The sequence below is a fragment of the Atta colombica genome, unplaced genomic scaffold, assembly GCF_001594045.1.
Source record: "Atta colombica isolate Treedump-2 unplaced genomic scaffold, Acol1.0 scaffold257, whole genome shotgun sequence".
Classification (NCBI taxonomy): domain Eukaryota; kingdom Metazoa; phylum Arthropoda; class Insecta; order Hymenoptera; family Formicidae; genus Atta; species Atta colombica.
Window position 1 is genome coordinate 413,589 of NW_017259356.1, and position 18,118 is coordinate 431,706.

At 39.5% G+C, this 18,118-nt stretch overlaps 1 protein-coding gene across 7 annotated transcripts in view; it reads left to right on the forward strand.

Annotated features, from left to right (window-relative positions):
• The window catches only part of LOC108689105 (CUGBP Elav-like family member 4), a 672,688-nt gene that overhangs the window by 238,780 nt on the left and 415,790 nt on the right, over positions 1-18,118 (forward strand). The window lies entirely within an intron of this gene.

Genomic DNA, 18,118 nt, shown 5'->3' on the forward strand with positions numbered 1-18,118 from the left:
ACACACATATATATATATATGTATTAATGGATTATGTCTTCACTGTTCGCTGAATTCTGTTACAATGTGACTTGTGGTTGGTTAAGTTTCGTTGGTTTATCGATGTTCAATGTTGACTGCTATTGTTGGTTGTTAGGTGTTTAGTGGTCATTCTGTGTTGGTGCTCACCCCCTACCGACTATTCCTTGTATTCGCTGTCCTGACAACGAGCACCCATTTCTCCAATACGAATCCCTAAACTTGATGTTAGAAGTTACGATATCAAACTTGCTTGTCGCCATCTTCTCTGCAGACCGGCGGCCATCGAATTTATTTATAAATAGGTAAATGGTAAGATTTCTTTATTAAATATCAATATTTTTAATAAGCATGTTATTATTTACGAGAAATGTAAATCTGCATGATATAATATAATGCATTTCAATTTTCAATATCGCAATATTATTCACAATATAATTTTTAAAGCACGCAAGAAAATTTTGAATAAAAATATATCTTTTCAAATTGGCGAATTGAAAATCGAATATTGTGAATATATTTTGTTTTATCGAAATAGAATTTAAATTTTGATTTGAAAATATGCACATAAAATTTTTTTATATATACCTAATAATAATAATAAAAGAAAAAAATACATATTTTATATATATATAGGTCAACAAGATTTTTATGCTATACACGCGGGAGAAATTGTTCTCTTCTGGCATGTACGAAAAAAAACTATTTTCCTTTCAGCAGCGCGCAGCTTAGGGAATGACCGACATTTGATTAGAGAATAGTGCATACGTGCTATCGTATTTCTCTTCTGGCATGTACGTTTCACATTTTCTTTATCTCTATCCAACGTGTCTCTGAATATTGAAGCCCTTGGGCACTGTTGCAAAGTTTTATTTTACGCCTCAATGCATACTTCAATAACAAGTCATCTTCTCTAGTCTATCCATCCGTTAAATAGCAATTTAATGTGATAGAAGCACCATGAAATAAACAAATCGGCACGTTAATATGTAAATACCATTGCATGTAAATGATAATTATATGCGTGTAAATATTGTCCTTTAAATATGTTTTACATCTATAATGATAATTAAACTGAGAGCTCACTATACGTTCGAGTTACTCTTTTAATGAGGTTGGAAAACGGTAGCAAACATTGCTCCGATGGCGGGTTAATCTGCGGTTGAAACGCTTGAATTCTTAACGAGGACGAACCGAGAAAGGACAAGAAAGAGAGAGACATACTTTTTAAAACAATTACACGAGTAGACAGCATGAAATTGGATGCTTTAACGTGAACGCTAGATATTCACATCTTTTTTACGCAATGTGTGATCTTTTTAACATAAAAGGTAATTCTAATAATTACAATTTAGTAAAAAAAATAAAAAAACGAAATATGATTGATTTTTCTAGTTGATTTAAAAATAAAAACAGTAAGAATTTTACTGGACCGTGCATTTAAAAATTCAACATTTCAATAAGAAATAGAAGTAATGATCAAGGCTATATCTTTAATGCTTAAATAATTCAATCTAAATTATTATATATACTATATACATATATACTTGCATATATTAGGTGTAGTAAAAAGAAATCCATTATTTTTGCATGAAATTGAATGGAAAAATAATGGATTTCTTTTTACTACACCTAATATATACCATATTTGTAGTCATTCAAATTGCTCGCCGAATTGATTTTCCGGACTTATAAACGTAATTAAACTACTATAGTAATATCGCGAATTAAATTGACAAACAATTTTTTTAATAATTTGATGCTCGATCATATTAAAAAGATGTTAATATGAAAAACTAAATAAATAAATTTATTGTGAAAAATATTAAAAATAAAAAATTAAAATCTGCACAAGACGTGCGAGAAAGACGTGCGCGCGTGCTATAAGACAAAAACATTTATTATATAATACTTTCTTCTCATTTTCTTCGAGTTATGCGATCGAGCGTAGCAAATTATGTTCCAAACTTTCCATTTCCCTCGGAACTGGCCGCCGGCACTTTATTCCATTTGGCGATGGCGAGTCGTGGTGAGCAAATAGCTCTTAACAACGACGTATGTGAGAAAGGGACATAGCTACTAGTCCGGAAGCATTTATTTGCCAGCGGGAGCTCCTCGTAGTTTTACAATGTGGTCGCGCGACGTTCCGCAAAGGCAGTTCGATTCCAGGCGCACCCCGATAATATTAAAAAGTAATTGGATTGCGATCGAATAATGTTGCCGATTCGGCCACGGCGGCTACATTGTCGAGGAAAGGATGATGGAATCGGCATCAAGGGGCAGGAAGGCGGGGAGTGCGCAGACTGGAATAATGGACAGTCGTTAAATTTAATTGGCACATAATTATCGGAAGTCCAGGTATCAAGCAGATCGCTGCACGCCGCCAATCGTCGCACAGTTCTATTGCTCGGGCTTTAATATCGAGGAAATTCACATGCAAAGAGAAGGCTAGCATCCCATTTCGTCCATTTCGAGTATTTGGTCAGAACATGCCCGGCGTTTGTGGTTTGTGCCGGCCTAACGAGTCCGGAATCGACCTGCCCTTCATCCGAAATCGCTTTCCACCACCAACGCTTTCGTTTCCTTCCTTTTTATCTACCTGGCCGTGCATGCATCGAACCACTCTCGCCTTTTACTTCTCTCTCCGGATGTACGAGCGCGTCCGCACGATTTTCCTTGACTTTGAATTCTCGTAACTAGATTGAATCTTCGCAGAATGTAATTTGTCTTGGATGCTCGTCGAGCTACCGCTGCAAGCTCGCCACTGGCGAGAGCAACTTGAATAAAACAATAAAGCGCTCGTCTGTGTCTGCGTTGTGAAATGATAGAGAATAAGGAAAGACGGCGATATAGTCGAGAAAACGGAAAAACAAAGAAGTAAGTTAAAATAAATAAAAATCATCAATTTAGATATTTTTGTAAAGTGAACAATTGTCTCGAGAAATCGATTTCAGGTGCAATCGTCGCATATATTTACGAATCTGCGGAAGGCTAAACAAGTCATAATTAATTCTCCGCTGGTAACTTTAGAGTCTTTTTTAAAGTCTTTTTTAAAGATATTGATATTTTGATAGTGAATTTTGTTAGTACTCTTTAAAACTTTTAGAATAAATCTCTGTAGAATAAAATCTCACTCTCTTAAAAATTGAATTGGCAACTCTTTTTCAAAACTCAATTTTTACTTTTTAGAATGAGATTTCACTCCAAAAAATTTAGACAGTAGATAAATTTAAATCTGTAAAAAACAATTCGACTTCTATGATAATAAAAACTCGTTAAAACTTCGACAAATATATCAGAATTTATATATAATTTAAAACAGTAAAAGATTTACTTTGTTTCTTGAAAATCTATTGACGAAAGAGTTAAAATCCATTTTGCTAGCAAAGGGTTAAGAATCAAATATGAGATCGTTCGGACAAATTAATTTACAATCATCAATTAGTGAAGTATCAATTAGTGGCATAACGTTCGAATCGCTATCAGTCGGCGAGAGACATACAATGTAGCGGCAACTTGTGGCTGCCACATCGTGGCTTGGAGCTACAACTAGGCGGAGCGTCGGATTATATGTTACCTTGATATCATCGTATACCAATAAATAAGCCCATGATATCATCTTTCATTTCAATAATTATTATTCGGCATGATGTTAATTAATTAAGGACAGAAGTCGCCGACTACTAGGGAGTGAATACCTTTCCCCTTCCGATTCTGTTTCATTTCGCGCGCACTCAGAACGGTAGATAGACGAACCATCCTGCGTGTGTATAGCCATGATCGCGCCAGGTGATAATTCCTCGAGCTCTCTGGCTAATTACCGGATGAAAGAGCTATCTGGCGACTGTCGTCAAAGCACTGGCGAGAGCCGGTAAATGCACCTGCCGCGCCATTGTGATATTTTAGCGCGCTCTCAGTACAATTTTGCCCACAGTCCACGCCACCGGCCTCGAGATATCTAATTTTCATTCGGCGTTTTCAGCCCCGTATACATGAAAACCGCGATCATCTATGCGATATGCAACGAATATTCAACGCACGTAAATGAAATGTTATTCTTTGCCGCCGTTCTGTTTAAGCATAATTATTGTTTCCTTTCCATTTAATTTGTTAAAAAATGAACGTTTTGTTCAAACACGTTAAAAAGTTAAAAATTGCTGCCAGTGAAGCAGCTATTTCAAATTAGCAGATATTTCCGCCACTGAAAATTGTCCAAATGTTGTAATTCCCTGTTGCGCTAATATTTTGTCTATAAAATATAATTATCAGTTTTTCTCAATTTGGAATAAAGCCATACAAGTCTTACGCGAGACTATATACATATATATTTTTCTAATGGAAACAGTTCCTTCAAGAATGCTTGACCAAATATGCAGAGTATCATCAATGAGACGAAAAATTCTGGAATAATTCTTTTGAAATCGTCTAAGAAGTCAAAGATGTTTAAGTGAAGCATGCGTGAGATCGAGACAAATACAAGGGATCACAGAAGCTGTGCCATTCGACCAAAAACCAAGAGAGCAAGTGTGTGTGTGTGTGTGTGTGTGTGTGTGTGTGTGTGTGTGTGTGTGTGTGTGTGTGTGTGTGTGTGTGTGTGAGAGAGAGAGAGAGAGAGAGAGAAAACCATCGAAGAGAGCTCTGTAATTTATTAATTTAATGCGTGACTTTTTGGGTCAAAATCGTATCTGGGTGAAAAGGTTGTTGGCGGCGTTCCCGGATAAGAAAAAAAATATCTCCCTCTTTCCTCTCGTCGTTCTGTCGCGCGTTTCTACACGTGTTCTGCTTGGTCTCCGCTCATGGAAGCGACTCGTCACAAACAAATAAATAAAAGCGGCATCCGTAGCGTAACGTCCAACGCAGAAGTGCTGCTGAATATTTGATCATTCTGCAGAGCGTTACGTTGACCGAGTACCTGGTCATGGGGTTGCTCGGTCGCAGAGGGAACCGCTTTTTCCCCTTAACCCAGTATAAGAAGACGAAGCGAAAAAGGGACTGAGTTTTATTGCTGTATTGTGTAGGCGTTTGGCGAAAGAAAATCCCGCCCTCGGGTCTGACGCAGACCGGTTCTTCTCCAGTGGGAAACGACAAATATTTCATACTATAGTAAAGCGCCCACACACCCCTTTATTACGGTTCATGCCACGATCCTAAATCTCAAGAATCTCGACCTTCACATCGTGGCATATAATTGCGCGTCGTCATGCTCATTGCTTGAAAATAATGTCCGCACGTGCCTCTTGATACAACCTCGAAACAACCGAGACTTTGAGTGGTTGTGCGGTATTGAATTCAGCGATGCAAATAGGCTCGATAACGCGCGCGACAGAAATTCAATAGTCGATAGATACTCGCGATGGAATATCTCCGGTAAGGACTAGACTTTTGGTATGGGGTATTGAATGAGCGCGGGAAAGAAAGAAGGCGAAGGATGAAGGAGAAAAAGAGAAAGATAGGGCGAGAATATCAGATATATCCTATAAAGAAAAGAAGCATAGAAGAAATATGGAAGAACGGTATGAAGCTATGAAGCTATGAAGAACTCGCAAGGCGTTGCACTACTATTGAATTTAGCCGCACCATGCCACGGATCCTCGCCCTCTCGCGTATATGCTCGTCGGGATTTGATTTACGCATAAAATATTCACGTTGCCCGAGATTTCGTTAGAGTTTCGAAGTTCCGGGACGCGCCGCAACCAGCTGCTGCTGCTGCTGCTGCTGCTGCTACTACTATCATCGCCATCGTTCCCGTCGCAGTAGCGTTGCAGCACAAACAGCGGTACGTAACCACGAGAAGAGAATAGAACGACATCTGGAACAAGTTGGAAGAAGTAGGGAGAGAAATACAATTAAGTATACGTGAGAGAAGACCTACGGAAGACAAAGCAACGAAGCGGTGTAAGTAGATATGATACCGAACTGTTGCAAGCGAATCTGGGTACAGAAGCCTCAGTAGGATCCTGGGCAGGATACCTGCCAGGAAAACTTTGCAGGCATCGAACGAAAAAAGAGCTGCAAGTGCTGAAGAAGAGAGAGAAGGACCAAGAGATTCTGCAGCCTCCAAGATCACTGTGCGCTTCTCTTGGCTTTCTGCCGCCTCCTCTTACCTTTTCCTTTCTTCTTGCGACCATCTCTTTTTGTTTTCGTTCTATCATCCTGGTCCGTCGTGAAATCTAATAAATCAAGAAGCGGAGGGAACGGAAGTTTCACTGTGCGATATTCGGAAGAGCCGAAAGCGCTCGCGCGCGCGCAAGTAGTCAAAGATAGTGGACCAGTGAGTTTAGGGCATTTCTGATAACAAGTTTCTCCATCCTATCGTTCTTCCCCCTTCGTCCCCCTTTCCCACCGAACATTTTGTGGACGGTATCGTCTACGTAGAACTGAATCGACATGTGTCTGTCGAGCGTTAGTGTATTTGTACACAATGAGTGTTCCTCTTTCCTTGCTCCTCCCAATCTCCTTTCGTCTGAGCCTCCATGCCTGTATTGTCGCACACAAACATGTTCGCGCTCAAGCTCTTCGTTCTGTACTTTCTCGGTGTCCCCGTGTCTCCATTGTGCCGCATCTCCACTTTCACCAACATTAAGCCCTCTGAGAAATACATTCGGCCTCCTAGCGCGCGATTTCAGCCCACCCTGCGGACTTTTAGGGTGGGATAGTGAGGTGGATGGCTTTTCGGTGCTCGAGCAACGACAGAATGAGTGAGAGAGAGAAAGAGAGGAAAGGGTGGAGATGTGTATGCTGAGATACTTAGCACAAGCCGTTACTTCGTCAGTACAGTCGGTGCACCAAGTTGTACAGCGATTCCGCTCTGAAACTCTGTTTCGCGGGATGCAAAATGGTCGGATAAAAAAAAGAGTTCGAGGGTGTATTACCCGGAAAAAGCATCGCATAGGGAACACAGATTTGTTGAGGACGCGCTGTTTCAATCATGAAGCGATGCGTTTGTGACAATGGTGTGTAGAAATGTTTCGTTCTCGCGATATATGATCGTTATAAAAACTGCCGCCGAATGTTATTCGACGATCCGATCGTTTTACACGCTTACCAAAGAGTTGTGGAAAACGACCGCGTTTCAATGTGCGTCACGTTTATATGCGCACGCGCGCGCGGTATAATTGTAAAATATTTCATCCGACCGCGTTATTTTCCATGGAAAAATCCAATTTTACGTCCTATTATTTCGCTTTATCTTGCTATTACTCGTTTCTCGCAGAAATTCATATAAAAACATTTTCACCCGCGAATCATTGTTATTTTCATATCACGGTAACTGCGATGGTGAACATTGTAATACTTCACTTGTTTGTTATTAATAAAGAGCGTGACCATCTGTTCACTTCGTAGTTCAGTAAACGATCACGTCGTTGTCGTGGACGCGCTTCTGGGATATGCGAGACAGCGAAACGCTCGATATCTCAGACATGGATATCTCAGAGGGAATATGTGATAAAGGACGGTCGGGAAAAATTTAAGAACACTCTGCTCTCTCGCGGGCCGTTACCTCGTGTTAAGCGCCGTGTGTAGACTTCCGGGGCGGTCATCGATGCGTCTCTGGTGTTCCCCCTCTTCGCTCTACTAGGAAGTTTCGCCGGAAGTCTCGAGGATTTATCCGGCCCGCTACGTCTTCCGTCCGAAAACTTATCTGCTGCATGGGGTGGCGAGAGCGACACAGGCCGCGCACACACGTTGACCAACGCTGCTGGATAATACGTGCGATGGCAAAAGCTTGCTCTATTAGGTTTCGAAGGACTCACGAGGCTCTTCTCTATTCCATTTATTCTGTATACATAATATATCGTTTTACAAGCAAGCGTGGTGGCTCTCACCCGTCCGTTGCGCTCGTAGGTTTTCTTATTTTTTCGCTCGATTTAACGGATCGCGATAGGAAGACTTCTCCTCTTTTCGGCATAGCCGCGGGGCTTTTTATGCTTAAACGCTTCTTCGCGATCATCAATCTCCGCCTCGTAACGAACGGCGAAAGAACAGCTCTCATAAGAACTGTAGCAGTTCGACGCTCTCCTAATGAAGAACTTTCTTAATAGGTTGCACGTGCAATTTTTCTCGATCGTATTGTAGACATTAAACAATCAAAGAATCTTGATATATTAACAATATAGTTGCTGTAATAAAATTATACTCTTCTTTCACGAAAGCGGATTAATGTCATCGATAATGGGTTTATCTACATGAACAATAATTCGTATAAGTTCTGTTTATCGCAAACTATTAATTTCACCAAGAACAGTTACGATGCCTCTCCCGGTGTCTTAACTCCCAACTTACAGTGTAGCAAGCCGTATACCAAGAAATTTATGGGTATATAAATTCAAGCTCCTTTCATGGGAAAGTTAACAGGCACCTCTTGACCGGAAAGAACGGAGCGGAATGCCCGCGCCTTTTTCCGGCAACGGCGAGCATTTTGACAGATGTAATACATGTTTGAGCGGTTGCTTGTATGCGTATGAAAGAGAAATTACGAAAATAAGACAGAAAAAAAAGGAAAGAGAAAATAAAGTTAATCGAGATAAATAAAATATTAAATTGTTTAACTTGTACAATCAGAAACAATAACAAGACATAGTAAGAAATTAAAATAATTTTTCGTAGAATTTAATTAGAATTAAATTGCATTGCTGAAAAATTAAAAGTAAATGTCAATATATAAAATTAATTGCACCATAATCATTTCACACTAAAAAAAATTACATAGACGTAAATGTGAATTGTATAAAATAACATTACTTAAAAAATTTTTTTTTATTACTTTGAATCAAACAAGTTGTTTCTTATAGATTTTTGGATGCTGAAACTGAGCTGAAAACGATATTGTAAGCTATATTTCAGGTCGTCATGTTTCCGAAATAACTGAGATTTAATAATATTAACGTTCTGCTCTTGAAATTTTAATTAGAAATAATCAATATATTGTACATCCTTTATAAAATTGCATTTTTTAATGTCTTACTTTCTGAATTATGTTGTGAAGGATTTAAATGTTAGGTGGTTTTTATAATTATCAAATTTCCTGTGATTTTTTGCTGTAAATTAGAGCAATTATTTGTATCGTATGTCTATTATTCGGAAAGACTATCATAGGATATGATCAATTTATTATCTTCCCTTCTTTGTCTCTCCTTCTTTCCATCAGACTAAAAAAAGCGGAGAAAGAGGGCTTAACTCGATGAAATCCATGACAGCGATAGCTGGACTTTCGAAGTGCTTCATATAGAATATACGTTCCGATAATGCACGCGATGGAACGTAATTCCCGATGGTGTGAGACGAGTACGCTTCGGTTTCGCGGGGATGAAAATCGCATTCGGCTTGTTCGTCGTGTGCGCTTCGTATGGTTGGACACACGGGGCGCGAAATTTAGGTGAATCCTCGTGAATGGCCGGTCGGCGCCGCGCTATACCGCGCGGATACGGCGCGTAATTACTTTATACGTTTATGGCAGCGACCCTTTCGTCGGGCCCCTTTTGTCGGTGCACCGTGTGATTTATCGCGGTAAACCTACCTACCGCGCCGCGTCGTGCCATCGCCATCGCCATCGTGCGCTCACTCACCCCGTTCTGCCCGCCGCGGCGAGAATTTCCAAAGCTCGCGTGGCTCTCGCCCTAAGCGCTGGATCGTTTACTACGCCCGAATTTGTAACTAATTCAGGCACTTCCGCTTCTGACGTGTATTACCTTGCCGAGGCATTCCGATGGACAAGTACAGCACTCGTCTTTGCATATAGGTACATGCTTTTCTTGTTCGTTATCGATATTAAATGCAAAAATACCTGTGGCATTCGGAAATGTTAGAAATATGGATTTTTCGTCTTTAAAGTCACAAATCTTTTTTATATGCGAACGACATTGAAGATGTATCATTAATTGATGTAATAGCAATTGACATAAAATAATCATTAATCGGGAATTTTATTTTTATATTTATCTCAGAAGCCAGGAAATATAAATTGTTGTAAAATAAAATTTGTTTTACATATTTTCTTTCTCTTTTAGTAACTATTTTGTATCTTTAAATATACAGTTGCATCGAAAATCTGCAATAAAAAAGCGCAATTAAAAAATGCAATTAAAAAATTTAATATTAATATTAATTAAAATCTTTATTTTTTAGAAATGCTATCATAATAAACTATTTAATGAACTTATTCCGTTTAATATTTGTTTGTGAATCTCATACACAATTCTGATACTGATTCTTCTATTTAACTTTTTTCAAAAAATTGTGAGTAAATCTATATCCATGTTTTCAAATGCCAATAAATCGGAAAACAATCAATAATGTACATTGTTATAAAGGTTATGCGTTTCACAGGTTTCTTCCGTGTCCAGATCCATTCTTGGAATGCCAACGTTTCGTAAACTGAAGTATCAGGCTGCTTCTTGCCCTGATGAAGTGAACTGCAAGGTTTACGAAACGTTGGCATTCCAAGAATGGATCTGGACACGGAAGAAACCCGTGAAACGCATATCTTTATATAGAAAGAACTCATGGAAGTCTCAAGAATAATATACATTATTAATAATGGATTTTAATTGGGATGTAAAAATCCCAGGAGATCGTTATGTATAAGAATAAGATGATTATTCCCGAATTAAATGTAATCAAAAAGCATAGAAATTCCTATTAGGATAAATTATATTGAGAGTTCGTATTTACTCTCTCCAATACATCGTAGTCTTTGGATAAGAACGGAAAGCTCGCAGCATTTCGATCTCTAATGCTAGAATCGTGTTAATATTTGACAGGCATAATTCGGCTTTACGAGCGGTGTAAATGCGTCGCACGTGCACGCATCGAAAATTATCAGAAATACTAGTAACGTGGAATCGATGATATGAGGAGAGGAAGGAGAAGAGAGGATTTGCACGCGGCATCATTTTGGTCATTGCCGTTTCGATCGCATTGATCGTCGCAAAATACGGATTTGCAGTGCGAATATATGATATATCTCAATTGTGCATAATACCAAGCCGAATTCTGATTTCCCGCTAGCATTTACGTGTAACAGTGGTGGCGTATTACGCGGTTCGCGTTTTTGGCAAATGGAACGCATTATGCATATATAATACCACGCGCGAGGTATCATCTGAAAAGTCACGCGATAATTATCTAGCCCTACGTTAGATTTATGTTGAGGTAATTTGAATATCAGGAGGACAACGTAACGTACTATTCATGTATTCGACACTTTTTATTTTTCGGGACTAGAACTTCAGACGACACCTTACACGAGAGGCACTCCGTGTTAATGGTAGGACGTGAATACATCTGCATTAAAAAATGTGACATGGCATATTTTTACAATTTTTGTGGTTACAAAATATGCGGCTTCTACGTGCTATATATATTGGTCTTCCTAAATAACACCGAATTTTTTATCGTCACAGTTATTTTTTATTAATTATTTATGTACATACAGTCATTCTCGAATAAAGTTTCATAAAAAAAAAACTGAATTTAGATTACGTATTAAGATAATGTATTAATCAACAATTTATCATTATATATTTTATAAATTTAAAACTTTTCTAAATATATTTGAGTATTTTTACAATAAACTTTACAAATTTGCTGATTTGATTTTGAGAACAGTGAAGAGATTATAGTCAGTTCTTTAATGGATGTCCTTTGAAGTAGGTGAAAATCGTAAGAAAAGAAAGGGAAAAGGTTTCTTTTGCTATCGTAATGGGCGGGAACTTCGAGTTAGGACGACATCGGGGTTGCTTTAGAAGCGAAAAGACACACAGACCAAAAAATTCTACTCCAAAGCCTTTAGACGTCCTTTCTCTGTTAGATTCTGAATAGTTGCGGGTATAGATTCTTGCTATTTCTAAATGAAAGTAGTTTTTCGATTCTATCTTTCTATCGGTCTAGTTGATTCTCTCGTGTATTTCAAAAGAAGAAATTTTTACTTCCTGCAATGATAAATCTAAATTATTATTATACATATGTGTACTAGGCAAACTATATCATTTTTTTTATTTAATATATTTATTAATATATTTTATTTAAAAAAATTAAATTTCATTTTATATACCTACATGATCTTTTCAAGTGTGTATTTTATAATTTTTAAGTGTACAAAGATCAAAATAGTATACATGTATAAGATAATAAATGTATTTTAATAATTTCTTTCTTCAAATACAAATATTCTCCTTCAAAGTATTGATACAAAAGAGAGTTTAAAATATATGCAGTTGTAAAAGAATCGAATTATTTCATTTTTTATCATTCTGATGCAAAACGTCAATTTGACATTCGCATTTGACTTTCGCCATTCGCCAAGTATCTCTTTCCGAAGATGCCGAATATCTTCGTTGCTGGATAATTCTGTTTCCCAAGGGAAACCCCTTGCAGCATTAGGCTGCCGGTCATACCTTGGCTCGAGGCGCGGAATGGGGTTGCGTCGAGATGAGATCTCGGTAGCGGAGAGCAAGAGAGCGAGAATACAAGTAGAGATCTGGATAGAGAGAGAGAAAGAGACAGAGAAGATAGCGGGAGAGAATTTCGGGGAGATGCAGAGAAGTGGATGGATACAGACCGGCCATGTAAAGCGGAATGAATCTCGCAGCCGCACGTGGCTTGGCCGCGATCCACGCTATCCCGACCACTGCTCGCGTTCTGCAAGCTTTTTATGTTGGGAATTTAAATTAGATACAACCACTCTACATCCATAGCCACTGAAACTCGCGCCGCGCCTACCGAATCGCTCGAGAGAGATACCTCCTTTATTTCACGGCACTTTATTCGACGGCACCACGCAGCTTGTCATCCTATTTAAAGAGCAGAAGTTTCCATCGCGGAAGTTATCGCGGCTCGCGTACAAAAATAGTATCGGCGATAACAAGATTTCCTTCCTGAATGTGAAAAATTTTCTCTATATGCATCATCGGCACTTTGATTATAGAATAGAGAGAGATGTTCTCCGTAGCACTTATTATAAATATATACACGTCTTCCCTCTCTACGTATCACTTTCTGGTATTGACGTGAATTTCCGTATTACTGGTATATATCCTATTAGCATAGAAGTGACAACAACGGTTGGATCGATATATTCCTGCCAATGGCATATAATATATGTCAGACTACTGGACACTTGCGTATAATGCAAACGTGCAAAGATTTAAAGCGGACACAATAAAATTGTTTCGCTGTTTGTACGTGACATATTTATTTATTATTCGTATGTATCTACGTTATAACAAGCTTAACAGAGTTAATGCATCAAAACAACGGGAAATGATAGTTTCGTTGTATTTCCGTTACAATATCCGCTACAGTACAGTGATTTGATTTTCTCGGGACAATTTTCTCGACGGACAGAATGAAATTAAATTGTATTGTCTGCGTCGAAATTCAATGCGAAATACAATACGTGCGGTCGATTTAATAGGAATGCCAGAAAACTGAGAAGTCGGTGCGACGTGACGGGAAGCAAGTAGATACAGCTCGGCTATAGTCAGACCCGAATTTACACAGTGGCGAAGGCCTCTCTCGCGGTCGGCTCACTCGAACCGTCGTTAGACGACCGCTCAAGTTCCGCACGGTCGATACCGGTCGAATTCAACACGGTGCTAGATATCGAAGGTACTCTCTCGCCACTGTAGGGGGGTTGAAGGGGGAGGGAGGTATCGGTTAGGCAGAGGCGTGCCAAAATGTGATTGCGGCAACATTGCGTCACCGCCACACTGGTCCCGAGATATCTTTGGAGGCTCGTCGTTGGAGAGGACGAAGTAGGATTCTCCTCCTTTCGAAAGCGTCGTTAGAGGCTGCTGGCACCGAGCCAATCACATCGACTAGCTACTGTGTATGTTCCTCCCCGGTGCAATGTGCGCGCTAGCTTCCTCTGCACACTCTCTACGACCCTCGGTCTCTCTGATCCAGCCTGTTCTGGCCAGTGCGGGAAGGAGGATCGGAAATGGGTATTCTCGTTTCTTGTTTGCACCTATCATCTGACTACCCACGCACCCTCTCCTCTTTCGCAAACATCGATATGACCATCGATACATCGGAATATAACTGGGAATACTACGTACAATCTGTTCGGATAATCTTAGATATATTCGTTCTGGCGAGAACATATGAGAAAAGAAACAGCTTTCTTTTAACGGCTTCTTATTACTAAATTTCGCAGATGAATCTGACAAAGATTTATAGTATTACTTGAATGCAGCACGATTTCAATTTTGATTGAACGATAATCCAATAATCTTTTATGAGATTGTTCAATTATTTCGTATGCCAGATGATGCTACACGAGATTGGCGTACATGTATTGCAGATATTTAACGTTCTCTCGTGGAGTAAGTGCGAATGTCTACTTCGCGTGCATCGCAATTCTCGACATTTGCCACCAGTGATTCAGTTTCGTTGAGGAAGGGAGAGGACGAAAGAGAGACAGCAAGAGAAGAAGAGAGGAAGGGAAGAGATAGCGAAAGCGCTGAACTGCGAGGAGTAAAGGGTGCGAGGTAAAGCATAGAGTTAGTTAGCATACTAATTCCGCCGAGGAAACACTTAAACGCATTATACAAGCTACTAATTACCGACATAATGAACCGTCGCTAATCAGCGAAAGAAATGCGTGCAAAATCTTGCAATTACGAGAGTGCGTAAACATTGCGAATCTTATCAGACAGAATACTCGAATGGAAATATATCGATTTGAATGACTAAGCACATCGCAATAAAGCTTTACGTTCACGCTCACGTATTCTCTCTCTTGCGCGCTAGCGAAGAGAATTATATCAAAGAGCGATTTCGATCATTGACATTCAATGGCCGAACGAGCGCGTGAGATCCGGCGCGGCTGGGAAAAAAGTTTAACGTATTAATTACGGAAAGTTTCACCGGCTTTTCCTGCCTCGCAAACCACGTTTTCCTTTCTTTTTCCTGGCTATCACCTTCGTCTTTTTCGCCGACGAAGCGTATTGCATTACTTAATGCCGATGCCGGAACGGGCTGCCAGCTTCTATATATAACGAGGTGAAACGTTTGACGCCTCGTAAAAGAAGCGAACTATTTAATTTTTTTTTCAATTTTATCGAGAAGCCTCGTGACATTTGTGAAATAGGAAAAAAAAAATGGACGATGCGTCTTGATAAAAGTTAAAAATTGCATGTTAAACAGCAAATGCAGCGAGATGTTATCATTAAACTATACAAATATCATATTAATGTCATAAATTTTCTTGATATTATATTTTAATAAATTGAAATATATTGGGAGCCGACTAAAATTTAGTATACATTTATTAAATTAAAATTTTCTCCGTTTCAATTTTCCTTCAATATCGGCACGAACTTTCCGGACGACCCAATAAAATGTCTCGATTCTTACGTTATGTAATTATTAAGATACCTACTAAAATTTCTGTGATTTTAAACATTCCTACTTTATTAAAATACATTGAAAAATTATGAACTTTTCGTTACTTAATCTTGTTTTTTTTTCTTAGAAAAAACCGTTTTCCGTCTTCTTTCGATTCATTTCTTTCTTTTGAAATTGAAACTTTAGACTATTTTCCTTTTAGCCGACACAGGCGACACTAGTATCTATCTTTGTTATTTATTGAATGTTAAGCTCTGAAAGGAAAATAACTCCAATTGATAGAGTCTGATAAGCAAGTATTGCGCCGCCGCGTTAAGTAGGATCTGTCAAAGACTGGCCCGCCAGTCTGATCATGACTTCAATACGAACAGCAATGGGTTGTGAGGCGAGAGTGTAGGGAATGGGGGACGTGACTGGCTTACGAGGGGTGGCATTATGCCTAGACGAGCTGGGATCAACGGTATGGCGCCAATCCCGTCCTACGAAGCACGTATATCGTTATGCTCACGACGCGGTGCAGCCGAGTCTATCTTCCTTAGATGTCTATGCGTGCCATTATATTCGAAGGCAGTGAAACTTGGTTCTTGTATTTTCCATGCAAGCGAAAAGAAGAAATTGCTTTGATTTTTTTACATAATTTTTAAACGTACACGATCGCACTTTGTGATATAAAATTATATGTATAAATTAAAATATATTATATATACGATCTGCTTATGAGATAAACATGTCCTACGTCTCCCTAATATGTTACACATGCACATTTTAGCCAACGATAAAATCCTAATGTCGAATAAAGCCTAGTGAAGTAATTTTCCTGACAAAAGGCGTTAATGCGAGTCCTCGTGTGCGGTGATCACGTAACTTCTAAGATAAGTTCATATCTTTTCTGTGTAACAGTGCCGCTTGTAATTTGTCGTGAACGAAACAGACATGAATGTACGGCTAACCTTTGGAACGTGTAAAGACGTCGTTTACATGCAAACAACGTACGCCCGGTAACTGGCCCCGTAAAGAAGCGGCGCAAGATACGCCGTCCAATGGTAATTTCGATCTCGCAGATAGGAAGTTACAGCGCGCGCGGGCTGTAATTACACCCGCACTACCCCTCATACTTCGGCATCGTGTACACCTACGTACGAGCAGTCGGTTTACACGTCGATTTCATTGATAGCACGGCGGTATAGCGCGCCGATCGATTCGCATATTGCAAGGACAATACAATGGTAATTGCGCGCGAATGAGATTAGACGCATAGAAAATTTATGAAAGTTGGAAAGTTCCCAACTTTCCAGTTAATAAAATACGAGTGATAGAGCGAAATCAGTATTTAGTAGTAATGCCCTAAACACGTGTAGCTCACGTGTAGCGTCAGACCTTAGCATGCGAAGAGTTTACGGCAATGTAGAATTCAGTCGAACGAACATGTAGACAGTGATTAGATGTTAAATTAGTAATGTGCGGTTAATGCGGTTTGAAGTTCGCGCGAGCGTGTAATATAATCAGTTTTGCTTCTACGACCTGCTTGAACTTAAGCCCTCCGGGTTGAAGTCATACTTAACGTTAAGTAATGAATATGCAGGTATAATGCCAAAGCGGATGGAAAGGGCGCGGCCATCATTGAGTTAACGAAACACGGCATGACGGTGTAAAACATAATTATCAGCAAGACGTACGGGGTTGCATTATTCATGGGCCGGTTAGTCCGCTTTCAAAACGCCGCTCGTCGCGTACTGACAAAATTGCAGGCTTACGACTCTATCCTGATAAAATAACACCGGAATATAGGCCACGCGCACAAATTAGATTTTCCTCTCCCCTCCTCCCGAAATTGTTGCTTTTGAATCTTTTCAACAGCTTCAAAACTACTTTGCTCGGCGCACAGACTCATATTTGTGTACCTCATATTTCATTATAATAGAAAATTCCAGTAGCAATATTTCACCATGCCATATTACGCGTCAACGATTGCAATTTATTTGAACTTGATTACGTTCGCGACGCGTCAAATGAAATCTCGCGGCAATTTGATCACTACTAAAAAAAATAAAAAAAAATGGAAGTATAAAATTAGTGGAGAAATACACTTTGTGCACTTGCAATAATTTAGATGGATCGGCACTTTGTATCGCTCTACATCTTCGCTTTACATCTTCATCACGAATGCCGTACATATAATATCGTCGAGCGAAATACATAATTTTGGAACGCGATCTTGCAATTATAATCGAGAAGCTAATTTCCACAGTAACAAGCGAATACAAAGATGGATTCGCAGCCCAATATCTTGCGTGCTATGAATCACAAATAGGATGAGCCCGGTAGCCCGGGAGAAACGCAGCGCGGTACGCCGCGCCGCGCCGGTTCGTATGTTTTAGAAGATTAGTTGCCGAAGGGATAGAAGGGAGAAGAGGTGAGAGAGGCCTCAAGTTGTTCTTGCTGCTAGAGATAATGGGGCCGGGCTGTCAGTCTGTTGGATAACATAATACTTGGACCTGTTTACACTAACCCCCGTTTTCGCTTCGGCCCAACCCCGTTCTGTCTTCCCCTAATTAATATCACAAATATACGACAGAGAAAGAGACATATATAATGGAATAAAGGAAGAATCAGTCAAACGAAGAGCAAGTACAAGAGAATAAGAGAAGAAGGGAAGGGAAGGGAAGAAGGGCGGAAGGAAGAAGAAGAGGGAACGAGAGAGAGAGAGAGAGAGAGAGAGAGAGAGAGAGAGAGAGAGAGAGAGAGAGAGAGA